This window comes from Chlorocebus sabaeus, chromosome 6 (genome assembly GCF_047675955.1).
Source record: "Chlorocebus sabaeus isolate Y175 chromosome 6, mChlSab1.0.hap1, whole genome shotgun sequence".
NCBI lineage: Eukaryota > Metazoa > Chordata > Mammalia > Primates > Cercopithecidae > Chlorocebus > Chlorocebus sabaeus.
The window spans coordinates 29,279,816-29,301,037 of record NC_132909.1 but is presented as its reverse complement, the minus strand read 5'-3'; positions in this window follow the sequence as shown (position 1 = coordinate 29,301,037).

The window sequence follows — 21,222 nt, the reverse complement described above, 5'->3', positions numbered from 1 at the left end:
GTTCTGGGGCCCCTAATGGGAAATGGAGTGGTTTAGAGGAAGAGGTTAAATTTGACCTGTTGGATCATGACCTGAGCGGAGCATTGGGGGACTCAGTCGTTGACTCTCCACCCTCAAGAATACAAAATGCTCCAACACGGAACGTTCCAGTGGACGGCAGCAACCGGCATGCTATGGGCTCCTTTAAAAATAAGCCCCATTGTTCCCCAACCGCCTATTAATAGCTTGAAAAGACATCTGTTCCTAATTTGGTCTTCTCAAATCAAGAAATCTTCCCTTCACTTTCCTCCAGGGCCAGGATGAAATCAATCAAGCTACAAAATTTATTAAGCACCAGGCACATTCTGGCCCAGACCTCAGAGCCAGCCCTGCAATGTGACCCAAGCACTCAAAGGCCCTGGTCTGCACGGAGCATGCACCCTTCCTCCAGCTCTGACATCCCTCCCCACTCAGGCAGCACAGATGCACTAAAGAGCCCCCAGGGTCAGCCAGTCCCACCCCGTTCAGTGCCCCAGCTCCCTCTGCTCCGTCCCCTGGGGTCAGCTGTTCCGACAGTTTCTGACTCGAGGCATAGCTCCCTTAGATTCTGCCAGGGACGGGCAGCTCGCTGTCTCTCAGATGACTCTTCCCATTCCCAAGTATCTGCTGCTGCTAAACACTCCCAAACTCACCTCCCACAATCAGTCCCATCTCTCTGGGGCCACACGCAGCAGGTTGACTCTTCTGATCATGGCAAGCCTTCAGCTACTTGAGTGGAGATGTCTGGCTGTCCCCATGACTCCTCTCTGGCTTTGGTACCTGGGTAGCAGGGAGCTGTTGTGGACCCAATGCCCAGACAGGACAAGCGAGTCCAGGGACATAAAGCCACACGGACGCCCATTCCTGGAATCAGCCTCAGCAGTCATGCGTCCTCCACACCCCCTGCACCCACTCCTGCAGTCCCAGACCCACAGTTCACCATTTTCAGGGTACGCTGTGCTCACCGCACCCTAGGGCCTTTGCACGGCTCTCCCCACTGCCCGGCATGCTTTCCTCTGCTTTCTACAAAGCTGTTCCCCCGCCTTGTCATCCAGTCCCCAGTAACGGTCCCTGCCCTTGCTGCTAAAGTGCACCCCCAGTCACGCCCGAAGCACACCCCTCTTTCAATTCTCTACTGTCTGATTTTTCTCTGTATTCACGTGTATCATCTCTCTGCCCCTCTAGAATGTAAGACCATGAATAAGCACAGGGGAAGAACTCAATAATCAGTTGTCATCTGGATAAAGAAAACAACTTTCCAGGCAGAAGAAACGGCAGCTGGAACCAAGATGCCTGGAGCAGCCGTGGAGCAGCGGTGGAGCCCACTGGTCCCGAGTACATGCTTCGGCATGAAAAAGACCTGTTGCCAGCTGTGGCCCTGGGCAAGCTGCTTGACTTTCCTGAGTCTCACCTCCGCATCTGCACAGTCAGGACTGGCACAGCGCTGGCCTCCTGATGCTGTGTGTGGTGGTGTTTGCAGAGCGTTTGATAGAACGCAGGTTCAAAGCAAACCCTTCATCTACGGGCCGAGGAAGAAACCTGGCTCAGGGCGCAGGCCAGCCCAAGGAGAGAGATGAGGCGGGGCTGGCCAGTGGGGACGCAGTGGCCTTGAACGGCATGTCAAGGCCTCTGCCCTGGGGATAGCACAGTGGGAGGAGCTGCCCAGGCTCATGGGCTGAAGTCAGAAGAGCCAGAAATAAACGCCACCCTCAAGGCCCAGATGGGGACCTACCCCTGACTCTACTGTCTCCCTCTGCTCTTCCCCTGTGCACCTGTGGAAGAGCCTCGGGCCCCCTGGGGGACTTAAGCTCAGGGAGGGGGCTTATGTGGGAAGCAAATCTGCACCTGCTTCTCTCAGTGGCTCACATTGCCTAGGAGTGAGGAGAAGAGAGCAGGCCCTGCTCTCCGGCCTCAGTCTCAGCATCCCTCCCCTCTGCCGGTGCCAGCCCCCGGGTGTGAGAGAAGGCAGAAGCCTGAAGAAATGGGCTCCCAGAGGGCCCTGCCTCAGCCCCACTGGCCCAAGCCCCCTGCAGCTCCTGGGCCCAAGCCAAGGCGCTTCTGTCAGCGCCAGGGCCCCCAGGACACAGCCAGGATTGTGCAGCCTGCGGCAGGCTCCCAGCCACAGCTGAGGGGACAAGGCCCAGCTGTTCCTGCAGACAAGTGGGCAGCTTTCTTCCCACATGAAAAGGGAACCTGTGTCCCTGGGGGAGGGATGGGAGGAGGGAAGAAGCCAGGGGAGGCCCAGGGACGACTGCTCAGGGTCCCCTATTCCCTGGGGTGGGCAGGTGGAGCCAGGAACAGGGAGGCAGCCCTGGTCCTAAGCAAGACTCCCAGCCACCAGCTCAGTCCATTCTCCACCTCCGATCCCTGTGTGACCCTGGGCCAGCCCCTTCCCTAATCTGGCCTCAGGTTTCTTCACTGAAAAAAAGGGGAGGTGGAGAATTTCCCCTTTGTCCTAGCAGAGGGACAGCTTCAAAGAAGATGCAGCCTGTCTCCTTGAAAGGCTGGACTCCCAGCCAGGCACGGTGGCTCACGCCTGTAATCCCAACACTTTGGGAGGCCGAGGCGGGCAGATCACGAGGTCAGGAGTTTGAGACCAGCCTGGCCAACATGGCAAAACCCTGTCTCCATAAAAATACAAAAATTAGCCAGATGTGGTGGTGGATGCCCACAATCCCAGCTACCCAGGAGTCTGAAGCAGCAGAATCACTTGAACCCAGGAGGCGGAGGTTGCAGTGAGCCAAGGTCACGCCATCGCACCCCAGCCTGGGCCACAGAGTGAGACTCTGTCTCAAAAAATAAATAAATAAAAGAAAGTTTGGACTCCCTAAGTGAGGAGGGTAGCAGGACATGGTGGAACAAGGCCAGACAGAGCCATCAGAACTCTGTCTGGTTGGAGGGTAGACCCACGCCCACCATGCCCTGTATGGCCTAGGAAACAGTGTGGGAGGCCACCCACAGTGTGGGTCCCAAGGCCCCCGGAAGGCATCCAAGGGGAGGCACTGGAGGCGGAGTTAGGATCAGCTCTGCCACACTAGAGCCCAAATGCACCATCCCAGGACCCCTGGGGCCCTTCTCTGAAAACTGACAGGACAGAAACTATCTGGAGAGAGTCTCTTTTGAATGACTCTTCTTCCATGGGCCTTATCATTAATCATACACCTTTCTTTGGAGATGAGAAATCCAAGCTGGGCATGGTGGCTCATGCCTGTAATCCCAGCACTTTGGGAGGTCAAGGCAAGAGGATGGCTTGAGACCAGCCTGGGCAACACAGTGAGATCCTTGTCTCTGCAAAAAATTTAAAAATTAGCCAGATGTGGTGGGATGCACCTGTAGTCCCAGTTACTTGGGAGGCTGAGGCAGGAGGATCACTTGAGCCCAGCAAATCGAGGCTGTAGTGAGCCATGATCATGCCACTGCACCTCCAGCCTGGGCAACAGAGCAAGACCCCAACTCTTAAAAATAAAAATTAAATTAAAATAAAAAATCCACCTATGTCTGCACCAACCTCTACCACACACCCCAGGGCAGCCCAAGGCAGGCCCTCTTCCCACTGACTTTACCCCAAGTTCTAGCAGAAGCTCCCTGCATACCAGGTCCTCCAGGACTCAGCTGCAGAGCACGTGGGACCCACCATCCCAGGAAGGTGAAGTCTGGGCCCTCCGGGAAGGGGCAGACAACATGCCAATAGGATTGGTAGGTGAGGCTGTTTGCAGATCAGTGAGCCCGTCTAGGAGAGACAGGGAATCATGTAAGCTGGGTCTTATTAAATGTAGCAGCAGCTGCTATTTAATGAGTGATTTTTAATGGGAGATAAAGACCTGGACAGAGACTGTCAGGACTCTTTCTGTTTCAGAAAACTGAGCTCCAACTGGAGTGTGAAATGCAAAAGGAAGGTAGTAAGGTCCATGGAATTGAGGAACGCAGGGTGCACCTCTCTCCCAGCATGACTGCATCACAGGAATCAGTTCTTGGGGTCTCTGCACCGGCTACTCCCCAAATGGTGGAGAGGCAGCTCTGGCCATCCTCACAGCCCGCCTTGCTGGGGACAAAGGAGTGCCACTTTCCTGGTGACTCTGGTCAAGCTCACCATCATGATGCCCGCAGGTCCAGCCGGGACACTGTGCACCCCTGAGCCTATTACTGCAGTCAGGGGCCAGAGCGTCCGGAGTGGGGAGGCCTGGCTCATGATTCACTGTCTGAGGCTGTGGGATGGGCCCAGTGAGACAGGCAAGCAGGGCCTTACCTCCACACAGAAAGCCCACAACCTCCCCGGCACACAGGTGAGCTGGCAGGCTGGCCCCCATTCCACTCTAGGGAAGAATGAGAGCTCAGAAAATCACTGTGCCTTCCTTCCTGGTAGACTGCCTTTTGTTGTGTTGATAAAGACGTGTTTGTGAGGCCTGTTCACATTGCTAGAGAGCCACCTTTAGGACAGGTGGTGTCCATGCCACCTCCAGGGACGTCCCTGCTCAGGGTCACCCCACAGAGCTGTTGATGCACCCAGCGTCCTCCGAGGTGATGAAGAGCCTCCGAAGGCAGAGCAGGCCAAGCCTCGGACATGTTGTAACAGTACATGGAAGTCGTTAGCTTCCATTTTAATTTAACAAGCCCAATTTTATAAATAAGAGCAAATTTTCCCAGGCTATTATTTCTAATTACGCATTTACATCAATTCACATTATGCGGTTGATGAAATGTTAATACCAGAGGCAATTTTCTGCTGACGGGTGGCATGGAGAGGAGTTTCTTCACATTACAAGTCAATATTTTTGGGAATAATTATCCAGTTGCTCACCAGAGTCTGCACTGACTAACCTAATGGCTGTGTCTACACAGTCCCCAACTTGAGGCACTGAAGGGAAATGCTCCAATGGGGAGAAAAGCTGGAGGATACCAAGATCACGCTGAGGGGGGACCCTGGACAGCTCTGATGCGGCCTCTCCTGGCTGTTGGGACAGGCTCAGAATCCACTGCACTGTGGACCAGCATCACGTCTTTTGACTATGTTACAAAATGGCTCCAGAACTTAGACTTCCATGTGCAAGGTGAGAATGGTAATAGTAACTTTCTCATAGGGTAAGTTAATATATGTATGCCTGCCTTCACTTATCAATCTAAGAAACACTTAATTGCACACCTCCTCTCTGTCAGGTACACAGTAGGTACTCAGTAAGTGATAGTGCACGGAATACTATGCAGCCATAAAAAAGAATGAAATTGTGTCCTTGGCAGCAACATGGGTGCAGCTGGAGGCTATTATCCTAAGGGAATTAACACCAAAACAGAAAACCAAATACCACATGCTCTCACTTACAAGTGGGAGGTAAACACCAGGTACATATGGACATGGAGATAGGATCAACAGACACTGGGGTCTACAAGAGGGTGGGGAGTGTGTGTTGAAAAACCACCTGTCAGGTACTATGTTCACTGTTTGGGTTACGGGGTCATTAGAAGCCCAAACCTCAGTATCACTCAATATACCCAAGTGACAAACCTGCATGCGTCCCCCAAATCTGAAATAAATGTTAAAAGAATAAAATAAATGGAAGTGATGACTCTGAGGAGGAGGAGGCACAGATATCCTGGCAGAGTGAGCCCATGGGTACCTCCTGGGTCTGGGTGGCATCTCAGAGTTGAATGGCACCATGGCAACAGAGGCAGAGAAATCAGAGACATCTGTCTGCAGATACAGCCCAAGCCCTGAAGGGCACAGCCAGAAGGATGTGTCCTCCAGTGCAGGATGGCCCCTCCAACTGTTCACAGAGCCTCTTCTATGGGGAGGCGCAGCACCAGGTGCCAGGGCATGGGAGAGGCAATGCGGGCTGGGACGAGGCTGGAGGCTGAGGCGGTGAAGAGAAATAGATCTGAGAGCTGTCCCAAAGGTAACAGCCCAGGTCTCAGCAGCGGACCACAGAGGGGAGGAAGGGAAAGGCATCAGGGATCCCTCCTGTTGGGCTATGTGGGTGTCAGGCCAATTACGAAGCCAAAAAAATAATAATAATAAAAAAGCAACTACCAGGCTCTTAGTAGACCAGCCTCACGCCACTGCTGAGAGGCTGGCTTATGAAGGAAAATCGCCAGCTTCATATGAACACTGTGAGGTTCCCTTGTGACATCTCCATGGAAGCCCACGAAGACAAAGGACCACCGCCATCTGGAGCCAGAGAAGAGGACACGGCACTGAGCTGTGGGGAACCCCTACACTCTGGGGTTTAACAAATGTGGCCACTACCGAGCTTACAAAGAGACGGAAATGTGTGGCCAGAGTCGCTACAGGAAAGCCAAGAGATCTGGTCACAGAAACCCAGCGCTTCAGAAAGCAGAACTCAGCCTAATGTGCTAGAAAGTCAAGATGAAGACTAACATGTGCACCTTGAATTTGAGAACATGGCGGCGCTGAGGCATCTCAGCGGGAGCCACTTCCGGGACAGGGTGGCCTGGAAGTCCACGCACAGAGGACATACTTGTCCAGGAGGCAGGGAGGCCTTGCTGTGCAGGGAAGGGAGATGGGTGGTGGCCCCTGTCAGCCTCTGCAGGAAGACCTGGGAATGGGCCAAGCCCTCTCTCCTCCCCAGCCTGGGATCCTCAAGCCCAGGAGTGAGGAGCTAAGTAGGCAGTGGCAGGGACCTCAGGGCTAGGGCTCCAGCTACTTCTTCCTGCGTCAAGCTTGGTTTCTTGTCTGTAAAAAGGAGAGGAATTCTAGGCACAGTGTTGGCATAAGGGTGAAAGGAGAGCACAGAACCTGACCTGCAGAGGTGCACAGCCCTCCCAGGCAGAGCAATGCACAAACGCCTCCCTGCAGCCAGCACCATCTGCCAGACGCTTCCCTGCGACCAGCACCATCCGCAATTATTCCTGGGCTCAAATGCCCCAGTGCCAGGCACAGGTGAGAGGGTAAACTTGGATGCAGGACTGAAAAAAAGGCCAAACTCAGGGGTAACATCCTCACCCAAACTTGAAATAGATTAAAAACTCAGGTGAGTTTGCCAACCCATGGGGGACATAGCTCACAGGCACCTCAAGTCTCACAAGCGTCCCCACAGCCGGCATGAGGGTGCCCAATTCTCCCCAGTCTTCTATTGCTGTCCCCACAGGTATTTGTTTGAGACAGGGTCTCACTCTGTCACCTAGCTGGAAGGCAGTGGTGCAATCACAGCTCACTACAGCCTCGACCTCCCAGGCTCAAGAGATCCTCTTGTCTCAGCTTCCTGAGTAGCTGGAACCACAGGCACACACCACCATACCCAGCTAATTTTCTGTATTTTTTGGTAGAGACAGGGTCTCTCCATGTTGCCCAGACTGGTCTCAACTCCTTGGGCTCAAGCAATCTGCCCACCTTAACCTCCCAAAGTGCTGGGATTATGGATGTCAGCCACTGCACTCGGCCTGTCACCACGGGTTTTAATAAGGCTGGGAGGAGAGTGGGCAAGGACCCAGCTCAGGCCCTCTGGTTGGATGCCACACCCAGAGTATCCTGCCCAGGGAGCCAGAGCAGGGGCTGGACAGAGGAGGCCTGGAGCCCCACACAGGCTGAACAGAGGTGGCAAGCTGGGCCCTCACATCAGCCTGCAGACCCAGCAGGGTTTATTTCTGCAGTAGAACCAACATATAGCAATTAGATTTTGCGTAAATGTCTAGGTTTCCAGCTTCATCTGAAACACTGGGGCAGCCAGCCACGCAGGGCTTGCTGTCCACGGGGCAGCCACAGGCCAGAGCCCAGCAGCACCCACCCCAGGAAGGCGTGAGGGCCATGTGGCTCCAGGCCCTGCCATTCACCAGCATCTCAGGCTCATCCCTCCCCCACCCCATTCTGTCTGCCTGTTCCCTGCAGACCCCTCCACCCATTTCCCTGCCTGTCCTCCTGCCCCTTATGGCCTGCAAATCCACCTACTGGGCCCCAGGCCTCTGAGAGCTCTTGGAAGCCACCTTCCAGGCAGAAGGAGAGGGAAAGAAGCCCTGGGGCTGCACGGGCAGGGGGTCCCCTCTTCTGCAGCTAGGGCAAGTCCTGGAGAGCAGGTCCTTCTGGCCATCCCAAGCCTGCCTGGCGTGGAGGGGAAGGGTCACCATCCACTCTGCCCCCAAGAGCAGCCCAGCAGGGGAAGGAGGACTCTTCTGAGAAATGAGGCAGAAAGGGAAGTCGGGCCCAGAATTGTGGTCCCAGGAGGGAAAGTGTGCCTTAGAAGAAAGCAGAATGGGGCAGGGGGCAGTGGCTCACACCTGTAATGCCAGTAATTTGGGAGGCCGAGGCAAGTGGATCACCTGAGGTCAGGAGTTCGAGACCAGCCTGACCAACATGGTGAAACCCCGTCTCTACTAAAAATACAAAAATTAGTTGGGTATGGTGGCACGTGCCTGTAATCCCAGATACTCAGGAGGCTAAAGCAGGAGAATCACTTGAACTCAGGAGGAAGAGGTTGCAGTGAGCCAAGATCATGCCACTGCACTCCAGCCTGGGCAACAAAGCGAGACTCCAGAAGAGGAGAGGAGGGGAGGAAAGGGGAGGGGAGGGGAGGGGATGGGAGGGGAGGGGAGGGAGGGAAGGGAGCAGGAGGAGGAGATGAGAGGAAACATGGGAGGTGGAGGGAGGAAAATAGAAGGAGACTAGGAATGAGAAGGAAGAAGACTGGGGATGAGGAGAAAGGAGACGGGGGATGAGGAGGAAGAAGAGGGGAAATAGGGGGAAGAAGAGTGGAGATGAAGAGGCAGGAGGAGGGGATGAAGAGGAAGAAGAGTGAGGATGAGTTAGAAGGAGGGGGGATGAGGAGGAAAGAGAGGAGGATGAGGAGGGAGGGGGGATGAGGAGGAAGGAGAGGGGGGATAAGGAGGAAGGAGAGGGGGGATGAGGAGGAAAGAGGGGGATGAGGAGGAAAGAGAGGCAGATGAGGAGAAAGGAGAGTAGGGATGAGGAGGAAGGAGACAGGGGATGAGGAAGAAGGACAGGGGGGATGAGGAGGAAGGAGAGGGGGTATGCAGAGGAAGGAGAGGGGAGATGAGGACGAAGGAGAAGGAAGATGAGGAGGAAGAAGAGGGAGGATGAGGAGGAAGGAGAGGGGGATGAGGAGGAAGGAGAGGGGAGATGTGGAGGAAGGAGAAGGAAGATGAGAAGGAAGAAGAGGGAGGATGAGGAGGAAGGAGAGGGAGATGAGGAGGCAGATGATAGGGAATGAGGAGGAAGGAAAGCAAGGATGAGGAGGAAGGAAGGGAGATAAGGAAGAAGGAAAGGGAGATGAGGAGGAAGGAGAGGGGGGATGGGGGAAGGGGAGGAAGGAGAGGGAGGATGAGGAGAAAGGAGAAGGGGGATGAGGAGGAAGGAGGGGGCATGAGGAGAAAGGAGGGGGATGAGGAGGAAGGAGAGGGGCAGTAAAGAGGAAGGAGGGGATGAGGAGAAAGGAGAGGGGGATGAGGAGGAAGGAGAGGGGGATGAGGAGGAAGGAGAGGGGGGATGAGAAGGAAGGAGGGGGATGAGTAGGAAGGGGAGGGGGATGAGGAGGAAGGGGAGGGGGATGAGGAGGAAGGGGAGGGGGATGAGGAGGAAGGGGAGGGGATGAAAAGGAAGTAGAAGGGGATGAGGAGTAAGGAGAGAGAGGATGCGGAAGAAGGAGAGGGAGGATGAGGAAGAAGGAGAGGGAGGATGAGAAGGAAGGCGAACGAAAATGAGGAGGAAGGAAGGGGGATGAGGAGGAAGAAGAGAAGGGATGAACAGGAAGAAGAAGGGGGATAAGGAAGAAGGACGGGGGGATGAGGAGGAAGGAGAGGGGGGATGAGGAGGAAAGAGGGGGATGAGGAGGAAAGAGAGGCAGATGAGGAGAAAGTAGAGGAGGGATGAGGAGGAAGGAGACAGGGGATGAGGAAGAAGGACAGGGGGGATGAGGAGGAAGGAGAGGGGGTATGCAGAGGAAGGAGAGGGGAGATGAGGACGAAGGAGAAGGAAGATGAGGAGGAAGAAGAGGGAGGATGAGGAGGAAGGAGAGGGGGATGAGGAGGAAGGAGAGGGGAGATGTGGAGGAAGGAGAAGGAAGATGAGGAGGAAGAAGAGGGAGGATGAGGAGGAAGGAGAGGGGGATGAGGAGGAAAGAGAGGGGAGATGCGGAAGAAGGAGAGGGAGGATGAGGAGGAAGGAGAGGGAGGATGAGGAGGAAGGAGAGGGGGATGAGGAGGAAGGAGAGGGGGGATGAGGAGGAAGGAGAGAGGGGATGAGGAGGAAGGAGAGGGGGATGAGGAGGAAGGAGAGGGGGGATGAGGAGGAAGGAGAGGGAAGATGAGGAAGGAGGGGGGGATGAGGAGAAAGGAGAGGGAAGATGAAGAGAAAGGACAGTGGGGATGAGGAGGAAGGAGAGGGTCTCTTCCAAGAGCAAGGTCTCCACTTTCCTGTTGCCCCACATGGACTGCCGGCCTCTTGGCTGGAACACGCCTTGCTGCCTTTTTCCTACACGCACACACGTTCTGTATACACACATACCGCCTGCACACACTCTGGGCATGTCATTATACACACCTGTGTCGTCTGCTCACATCAGCTGTCACTCGTCTACGCCAGCAGACATTATTTGGGCACGTGTGTGTGCACGCACACACACACACAGGGGACACCCCATCTGCACACACACTCTCTGTCTGCAGACAATAGGCATGCCATCCATACATGGGTATACTGTCCGCATACAAGTGTGTGCACACACATACACATCCTCTCTACATACATGCTGTGTCCTGAGGCCACACTGCTGGGACCCCAGCACCTGGAAGAAAGGATTAGGGGACATACAGTCATGGGAAAGGGCGGTGCTTGAGGCTGAGACCCAGAGGTGGCCAACCTCTGGGTCCCTCCCCAGGCCCAGAGACAGGGAGACAGGTGTGGGAGAACTATAGCCCCTGCTGACCCTCCAGGTGCACTCCAGGTGTGGAGGAACTCTAGCTCCTACCGACCCTCCAGGTGCACTCCAGGTGTGGGAGGACTATAACCCCTGCCAGCCCTCCACGTGCACTCCAGGTGTGGGGGAACTGTAGCCCCTGCCAACCCTCCAGGTGCACTCCAGGTGTGGGGGAACTCTAGCCCCTACCAACACTCCAGGTGTGGGGGAACTGTAGCCCCTGCCAACCCTCCAGGTGCACTGCAGGTGTGGGGGAACTCTAGCCCCTACCAACCCTTCTGGTGCACTCCAGGTGTGGGGGAACTGTAGCCCCTGCTGACCCTCCAGGTGCACTCCAGGTGTGGAGGAACTCTAGCCCCTACTGACTCTCCAGGAGCACTCCAGGTGTAGGGGAACTATAGCCCCTGCCAGCCCTCCAGCTGCACGCCAGGTTTGAGGGATCTGTAGCCCCTGCCGACCCTCCAGGTGCACTCCAGGTGTGGAGGAACTCTAGCCCCTACCGACCCTCCAGGTGCACTTGCTGCTCCCTTTCTCACCAGGCCTCCCCCAGCTCTGTCACTCTGCTCAGCCTGGTCACCGTGGTCTCCCTCTGCCCATCCCCCAGCCAAACGGGCTCTGGAAGACATGGTGTAGACTGATGGCACCACTACAATCACACGGGACTAACCTTCCACAGCAAAGAAGAGAGAGCTCTGAGCCCAGCAGGGCCTGGTCCTCCATCCAGGTGTGCTCCCCACAACCCACCTCTGTGCACACAGCAGGCACTCCCTAGAGACTTGCCAAGCTGGGTGAAACCTCTAGACACCACCTGTCTAAAGTGGCATGGGACCAGCTCAAAACTTGACAAAGAATCTTGGACCCATTATCCCCTCTCACCAGCCCCTGGTCCTGGAAGGAGCTGGACAGCAAGTGGCACTTGCTGGTGAGTACAGGCAGGTTTTTTTTTTTGAAATGGAAAAATGACATTTTGCAACATTACTGTGAAAAATTAAGTTAGATCTGAAGTATCAAAGATGTTTTGCAAATAAAACCAGGGCTTTCTGTGGCTGACGATTGCTGAGTTTAATCCCGCAGGTACCCTGGCCCGGCCAGCAGGTCCCAGGGGAGCCGTCCGTGTCCACCTGACCCTGTGCTTCTCAGGAAGTGTGGCCTGCCTCCACAGCCTGGGGAGACAGCAGCCACATGTACATGAGGCCAGGCAGTCCCAGCTCCCCAGGCACGGTGACCTTTTGTCAACTTCGGACAGGAACACAAATCTACCGTCACTCTATATCGGCCTTGATTGGATCAAAATCCCATCGGAAAACAGGGGGAAAGGCAATAAAACCTCCAGAATTAATATTAAACCACTGACATTTCACAAACCGCGCAGCGCTGGCAGCTGCCAGTCTATCAGCAGGAGGGACTCCAAGGGGACAAGTCAGGCATGAAGGTCACAGCAGTGCCAGGGAGTTCCGCCCAGGCCCCACATCAGCACCAAGGGGAGAAGGGACCTAGACGGCCACAGCCCCCGCAGGACCACCCCATCCCTCTGGACCCAGTCCGTGCATTTGCCACATGTGCTCTCCGCAGTGAGGGAATAAACTGACCTCTGAAGCCAAAGATGATGTCAAATCTGGAGCTTGTGACTGTCCTCAAACCCCATGACTGTGCCGACCACAGTCCCACAGTGCAGAGAGGCCACCACCCAGGATGAGACCAGAACAGATCAAGGCTCCTCTGAGAGAACATCCTGGGCCTGAGGACCCACCAGGAGATGTGAAATGGCCTCAGCTTCCCGCAGCCCAGCACCTACTGACACCTGCCATGTGCCAGGCAAGGTGACTAGGCAGGTATGAGGATGACCAGAGCACAGCTCCTGCCCTGGAAGGGCTCAGAGCAGGCATCTTTATTTCCAGGTAACCCCACCTGGGCAGAAGCTGGGAGTGGGCTGAAATGAGACCCTGCCGGGGCCCAGCCCCCTCCCGGAGCACACCGCCTCTCACATGGACAGAGGGCCTCCCAGAGTCCATCAATTCTGCCACAGACCTGCAGGCACATAGAGCCAGCCCTGTGCTGGCCTTCGAGGGACAGTGCAAGAAGGTGTTAGTTACCTCCAGTACTCAAGGAGACCCAGAAAGCCACTCTAGAGGTGGCGAATCCTGCCACCTCCCCCAGCCCCCAAGCCCTCAGCAGACATCGCAACCCAGTACACCCTCCTGCTAAGCCTAGGTGCAGCCTCAGACTTCCGGAGCTGGCCTGAGATGAAAGCAGGTCCGGGGCCTTCCTGACATAAGAGCCTAAAGCTGGACACGAGGGCAGTTCCTGGTGGTGTAGGGACAAAAACAAGGGCAGTCCAACATGTTAGGAGGAAGCAAGCAGGAGGCAGCCTTCCTGGAAGACGAGAGACTGCAGCTGGCCAGAGTTGGCCAGGAGAGCTGTGTGCACAGGCAGGTGAGCAGGTGCAGGCCCAAGCCAGGCTGGCAACTGGGGGGTGTGAAGTGGGACAGAGTCCACATCATGTGCCCCACCGTGGAGCCCCAGGTGGGGCCCTAGATCTTCAGGGTCTGCTCAGCCCAGGACAGTGTCGGTGGGATGGAGGATCTTTCTGCTTCCCTCACCCTTCAGAGCCACCCCTAGGGCACAGAGGCGAGCCACCAAGGGCCAGGAAACTCCTGTGTCCACAGTGTCACCAGCTGGCCCCAGGCCCTATTCTCAGGGATGCTCTGGTCAGAAGCCTCTAGGTGGTGGCCCAGGAAGATGGAGAAAGGATGCCAGAAGCTGGGGGCTCTGGATCGGAAGCCACCCTTTAGTGTGACTGGCATTTCCCGAGCCACTCGGGATCCAGAAATTCAGGGGACACAGAAACGTGAATGTTGACCTGAGTGCATCCCATGACAATTTGCAAAGCTACTTCCTGGGCATCGGCTGGTGGACCTCACAGCAGCCCTGGGAGCAGGGAAGGAACCCAGCGCCCTCTGGGCAGAGGGGCCGAGGCTCGCTGTGCTGGAGAGACTCAGCACAGATCTGACAGTGGCAGTGTCTGCATCCAGGCTTCGACCTCCCCGTCGCTGCCTCCATTTCACCGTGCCCCCAGCCCTGAGCTCGCACTGCTTCCCTGACGACATCAGGTCAACCCTGCGGGAGGCTGGTCAGACACAGGGGACCAAGGCTGGCAGGATGGGGCACTGGGAGGCCGCCACAGATGCCCCAGGCCCCCATAGCATCTGCACTGGAACCATTAAACAGTATCCTGCCAGGGGGAGCCCTCTCCGTGGGTCTGGAGAGCTCAAGGGAGCCAGAGCCCTGACCCTCCAGCTGACCCTTGGTCATGACGCGCCAGCTCCATAATTTCTAATCGCCAGCCTTGCCATTAAGGTGAAGGAAGCACATGGGGAAATAACAGTTTATTTCCAACAGATCGATCTGCTGATATCTGTCTGGCCCCAGCCTCTTAATTCTCCATAATGTCAAAGCAATTTTTGGTTAAGTATACAGTCTGTCCTCTACTAAATTAAACTAATAGATCTACTGGGAAATAAAACCCCAAGTGTATTGAGAATATTAAAAATAAAATATAAACTCTCCATGGGTCTATAAGATTTATCTTGGCAAATGATTAAATAACACACACACACACAGAGGCTGTAATAAAATCAACTTGGGGGTGCTCAGTTCCACCGGTCACCTCCAAGTTCTGGCCACTCCTCTCCCCTTAGTAACACCACTCCTGCCAAGCACCTGGGTTCAAGAGTGGCTGGGCAACGCCCTCAAATATCCCATGCTGCATCATCACAACACCAAAGCTAGCAAGGCGTGTGCATCAACATGCAGACTGTTGCTGTTAGCGCCACACCCCAGGTGCTGAATGACCGGCTCTCAAAACCAATCCTCTCATTCAACCACTGCAGGCAGCAACGCCAGTACACCCATTTTACAGATGAGAAAAATGAGGCTCTGAAAGGCCAAGGCAAGGCCAGGATCTGAGCCAACATCCATCAGACTCCACAGCCCTGGACCCCGCTCTGCTTCGTTCTGCTTTGCTTTGTTTTGCTTTTTACTTAATTGTCCATTTGGCTATACACAGCTCAGGCCATGAGGCAGGATCTTGCTTTGTTAACACTCATCAAAGACAGCGTCTGGGCTTTCCCTGTGGAATCCAGAGGCTGGCACCCCAGGGAGGGCAGAGGAACCAGGAAGGGTGGGGCGAGGCAGGCTAGCCCCGGGACTTGGGCACGGGAGCCTGCTCTGAAACCTTCCCACCTTCACTGCGCCAGATGCACTGCTGTTTGCTGGGGCCAGCTCTGCAGGCAAAGCGGGTGGCCAGGAGAGGAAGGTGGGAGGTGAGGACACGTCGAATGGTCTCTCCTTAGAGCCGGGACCCAATAAGGAGGGGTCCATGGCAACCACCTGGCTTCTGCACTCAGCTCCCAGTCACCGCCCCTCTAGGGGATGGCAGTTTCCCATCTCCCACCGCCCCTCTACGCTGCCATCAGGGTCAGAACTCCTCCTTGTCACCAAGCCCAAAGCCTTACCCTGTCCTGTCCCCCAACACCACTGCTGCTGATCCTGTTATCTTGGAGTTTTCTCTTTGTCTCAGTGAAGTTCTCAGATCTCCTGCCTCCACCCCCTTGCACGGCAGCTACTTGTCTGGGATGCCGATGCACCTCAACCCCATCCCACCTATCTTGGCCAGATTCTACTCTGCACTTAGGCGGAGCTCAGGAAGCCTCCCCAGGCAGGACTCACTGCTCACCTCTTCGGGGGCGCCCCTGCCAGGGCTGGGATTACTATGTGCTTAGCTTGATTCCCCAGGAGGCTCTGAGCCTCATAGCCAGGGCCACGTCTTGTTTAGCTCTGAGCCCCACTTTTCTGGGCACAGGAATCTTTGATGTGGCTGCAAAGCCCAAGCGCCCCTTGCCCTGCCTTCTATTCCACCGAGCCCCCCTCGCTTACATGCCACGCTCTACCCCCAAGTCCCCTCCCATGGGCTTGGCACTCGTGTGTCCTCTGCCAAAAGCATTCTTTCTTCCCCAGGTCTGCTTGGCTGACATCCCCAGACCTTCCCCCACCACCAAAATTCCTGCTACGTGCGGGTGTGCGCCGCACGTTACCCAGCACTGGGTAAAATATCAGACTTAGTTTTTGTTTCTTCTCTGGGGGTCTGTCTGCACCCGCTCCCGGCTACAAATGCAAATTCCCTGCAGGCAGGAAGCCCGTCTGTCTTGCTTATGGCAGCATCCCCTGCACCGGCATATCATGGGACACGCGCTAGATAAATGATCAGCCTTCAGGACACGTTGGCCGGAAAAATGTCTGGGGTGAAACAGGCCCTGCCTGGAGTTTCTCCTGTTGTGTTTCCCTTCTCTAGACCATCCCCAAACCCAACTGATCCTGCCTGTGACAAGGAAGCAAACAGCCCAAGGCTCTGAAGATGCAGTGTGATGGCACTGACACAGTGATGTCAGGCCAGACCCTGGGGCCTGGCAGCTGTGTGTCCTGTTGCTGCTGCTGGCCAACCCCTGGCTGACCACGAGCAGGCTTGCTTTGCCGAGTGCAAGCGCACATGGGAAAGGGCAGGCTGCCTCCCTGATGGCCCTGGTGACAGCAGGGGTCCCTCTCTTGTCTCCATGCAATGCAGGGGCTGGCACCTGCTACCCTCCTCCTGGAATTCAGCACTCCAAGTTGGTGAGGACGTGGGGCAGGTAAGGGCCACAGGAACCCAAAATGTGAGCCATTTCACTTGCCCCTCCTTCCGTCTTAGGGGCATCAATCACTGCTTCCCTCTCCAGCAGTACCTAGCAGTCCCTGTCAGGGTGCAAGCAGGGCCAGGCCTCCACCCCTCGATGACCTGATGTATACCCTTGGAGAGGCGTCTTCCTGGGACCGGACTTCAGGCTTTATCCCTGACACTGGTGGCGTGTGAATGACTAAAATGGCCAAAAATAAAAGCCCCCATAAATCTGCTATTTTCCTATAAGCTGTCGGGTACACAGAGTGTGCTGGGATTATTGATAGAAAAGTTTATGGATGGGCTGCATCTTAAAATCAAAATACATTACCCAAAATCAATGTTGCCGTACATGGTACAGGGAGGACAGGAAAGGTCAGTCGAGACAAGAATACTGAAACCCCAACTCCAAGAGGACCTGAGCATTAAAATAAATAAATTTTGAAAGTGAGTTCCAGGAAAAACGCTCACTTAGGGCTGTAATTTAAGGGTGCTTTCACAAGAGGCTGGGCAGTCTTTTTAAATAGCGTTTTTTAAAGTGCCTCTGAGAGTCCAGTGAATCCATCCACAAAATGGTATTGACAAGCACCCCAGCTCGCAGCCCTATAATAACAGCTCATAATAGGTAATGAGTGAGAGCTCCGAGGCTGGGCACACAGTAGCCAGGCCCTGGCAGAAGCAAGCCCCCCGGGCACAGCCAACTGGGCAGGGCAGCCAACCCATGGCCCCATCAACCACATTTCAAGAGGATCCGCCTCCAGGTCCCTGTGCACAGCGACTCCACAGGCATTTTATAGCTGTGGGTGGAGGGAGGGGAAAACCGTGTTAGTTCTCATTGATGACTAATCAGGACTAGAAACAAAATGATCATGAAATGCTCTCAAGTCCATCGCTTCACATAACCACGATTCACTGCAAACAGGTCATCTTTTTTAGGAGCCCGAGAGATAACACAGTAGGTAGAGCTGAATGGCTGTGTCCCCAGAGCTTAGTGTCCCTTTGGGAGAAGTGACCCGCATGCTCCATCCCAGCCACCTTCTTTAGAGTCTCCAACTGACAGAACACATCCCACCAGGATATAGTAAGAAGGAACTGGCTCCCCTGCTGGGAGCGGGAAGCCAGGCTTGGCAGAGACTGGCAGGGAAGGAACCCAGTGCCTTCTGAATGGCAGGAGCTGCAGTCTGGTCTTAGCTCACTAATCCTCCAGCTAGCCAAAGGGCTAAGTCGAAGAGACAAAAGTCCCTGCCCTGCCCATGGAAAACCACAGCAAAGGGGAGGCAAGTCCTCTTCCCCAATGCTCCCAGCAGGGTTTCCAGTCCGAACATTTACTAGGCTCTAACTACGGGTCAGGCCCAGCTGGCAGTTAAAGACACAGAGAAAGCCAGAGTGGTGACTCACTCCTATAATCCTAGGGCTTTGGGAGGCAGAGGCAGGAGGACTGTTTGAGGCCAGGAGTTTGAGACCAGCCTGCACAACACAGCAAGACCCCATCTCTACAAAAAAATATTAAAAATAAAAAATTAGCTGGGTGTGGTGGTGCATGCCTGTAGTCCTAGCTACTTAGAAGGCTGAGACAGGAAGATGGCTTGAGCCCAGGGGTTCAAGACCAACCTGGGCAACATAGCAAGACCTCACCTCTACAAAAAGTTTAAACATAAAATTAGCCAAGTGTGGTGGTGCATGCCTGTAGTCCTAGCTACGTGGAAGGCTGAGGCAGAAGGATCGCTTGAGCCCAGGGGTTCAAGACCAGCCCAGGCAACATAGCAACATCCCATCTCTACAAAAAAAAATACATAAATTAGCAACGCATGGTGGGCTAATCCTCCTCGTGTCAGCATGATTACTCTGGAGACTGAGGGGCTTGAGCTCAGGATGTTGAGGTTCAGTGAGCTAAGATCGTGCCACTGCACTCCAGTCTGGACAACAGAACAAGACCCTGTGGGGGAGAAAAAAAAAAACAGCGAAGGTGGGTCAGCTGCTGTCATCACAGTCTACAAGGCAAGGCAGAAAACAAATAGACAAAGCTGAACAGATAGGAAAGAGATTACAAGTGTAGCTCAGGCTACTCCTTGCTCCCATCAGCCAAGGGCAGGGCCTTGCTCTTCACACCAACTCAAGGAATCAGGACACAGTCTTACCTGGAGCAGGGAAGAGCTTAGTGTTTTGGTTCATATCTGGGACCCCAGAGTAAGACAGACTTTGGGTTGATGCGTCACTCAGCCACTTACGAACTATGTGACCTTGGGCAAGTTCGTAAGCTTCTGAGTTTCATCCATAAAATGGGGTCAAATCACAATGTCTACCCCTGGAGTTGTAATTGAGATAAAATGAGCTCATTCCTTCATTCCATAAGTATTTACTGAGCTCCTACTCTGTGCCAGACCCTGTTCTAGGTGCTAGAGATATTTCAGTGAACAAGGCTGGCAGAGTCTTAGAGACCTTCAACAAGGAACTCAATAAATAAGGATGTGGTCCCATGTGTTGGAAGATGGCTGGTGAAATGGAAAAAATAAAGGAAGCAGAGTGAGGGCCTGGGAGTGCCGGGTGGTGGGAGGAGAGGCGGTGTAGACTGCAGTGTAAAACATGGTGGTCCAGGCGGGCTTCATGGAGAAGGTGACTGCTTGACAAAAACCAGAGCACAATGGAGTTAGCCAAGCAGGTATCTGTGGGAGAAGCATGTCAGCCAGATGGCACGGCTGGTGCAAGGGCCCTGGGGTAGAAGCATGCCCAGCGTGCCACATTGTAGGAAGGAGAATAGTGTGGCTAGGGGAGTGTGAACTATGGAGAAGACAGAAAAGATGAGGAGATGAAGGAAGGGGGTGAGCAGGAAGCAGAAAAGCAGATGGTTTGACCTTGGTAGCCACTGCAAGGCCACTGATGTTTATGCCAAGTGAAATGGGAGCCACTGCGGGGTTTCAGCAGTGGAAGAGAGATCTGATTTCTCTGTGAGAAGGATCTCTTTGTCATGTTGAGAACTGATGCCTGGCAAGTGTCTAGTACATGGAAAGCATGTGAAAACATGTATCTGTCGCTCTTAGGGCAATACCAACTCATGCAGTGGGCAAGAAACACCCAACCCCACATGGTGGTACAGGGATAAATTACTTCCAGATAATTCCCTCTAGCTACAGGGATTCTCCCACGGGCATCGCTGATCTCTAGCATTAGCCTCTGCTTGGATCTGGCATCAGGAAAGGAGACTGCTGCCTCTCCAGGTAGGCTACTGCACAGTGGGCTAGCTCTTCCTTCAGAACCCTGCTTGGAATCAGTCCCCAAGTGAGCCTGCTTTCCTGGAACCCCACCATGGTCCTGAATCTGCATAGCGCGGTGCAAGTCTGCCCTCTCCCTTCAGAAGCTGAGGACAGCAATGGGACCTGGCAGGGTCTTACATTTGGGGGTCCAAAGTGGTTTCTAAGGGCACATGGGATTTCCTAGGAAAAGCTCCTGCCATGACAGAAGGAACTGGCAACTGACTCTGTGGAGCCCCTAGTGAGGAACTTGAGGGAAAGGAGGGAAGTCCTACAGGACCCCCTTTTTCCCTCTGCCCCCAGCAGAAGACCTTAGAAAACAAGGGCTTGATAGATGAGCCACAGTGAGCCAGCGGGTGGGAGTGACTCCTGGGCCATAGACGAGGAAACTGAAAGGCAGGCACTGGAGGCATGAAGGGCTGGCCCGGGGCACCCGCTAGCGAGGACAGCCTTGGAGGGGGCCAGCAGCTCCTCCCCTCTGAGCTCTGCTGTGCTGGCCGCCTGCACCACTGTGGCTGCTGGAAAGTGTTTTCCCTCTGGGTTTCCTTCTTGGCTCCCGGGGAATCCTCTGGCGGTGCCTCCGGGAGGCTGGTAGCCGGGGAATCAGGCACATGAATCCACCGGACTGCCCCACCCCACCCTGAAGTCAGAGCTAAGGCATAGGGGCCGGGGTAGGAGCAGAGGTGCCGAAATGCACTAGCTGGGGACTCCCGGGGGAAGGAGAGAGAAGAGACCCAAGGCAAGCCTTAGGACTCGCCTCTATGACTATGACTACGCGCTGCGTCCGAACCACATGTCCACCCCGCGTTTCCCTTCGGGGACCAGACCACGCTCCCTCAGATGGCTGGGGAGGGGGCAGGCTTCGGGTGAAGGCTGGGGGAGGTACCGGGATGCCGGGTGCGCCAGAGCAGGCGGGGGATGGGTTCCGGTCTCCTGGCGCCTCGGTATCTCGCTTTGCACCGGGTGAAGAAGGGGCCACGACCGGCGAAGAGCGGGTGGAGACGCAGGCAACAGCGATCCAGGGGCAGGAACCCCGCCCCCGCCCGGAAACCTCCCGGGCCCTGAGTCGTGCCCGGCTCTCCCCACCCCACCCCCGCCGCCCCTGCCGTCACTCACTGCCGCTGCCGGCTAGCTCGCGGGTGCGCTCTCCGCGCCACAGGCACCTGCTCGCTGGGCGCTGTGCGCTCACTTCTCCCTCGCGCACTGCAGACTCCCGGCGCTGCCGCCGCCACCCAGCCTAGTCTCAGGCTGGGCACAGCGTTCCGCCCTTCTCGCGGCCCCGGGCGCCCACCCACCCGCCATGGCCCAGGCCTGGGCCAAACAGCGGGGCAGCTGGTTGCCCAAACTGGGGTAAGGAGTTGAGGGCTGG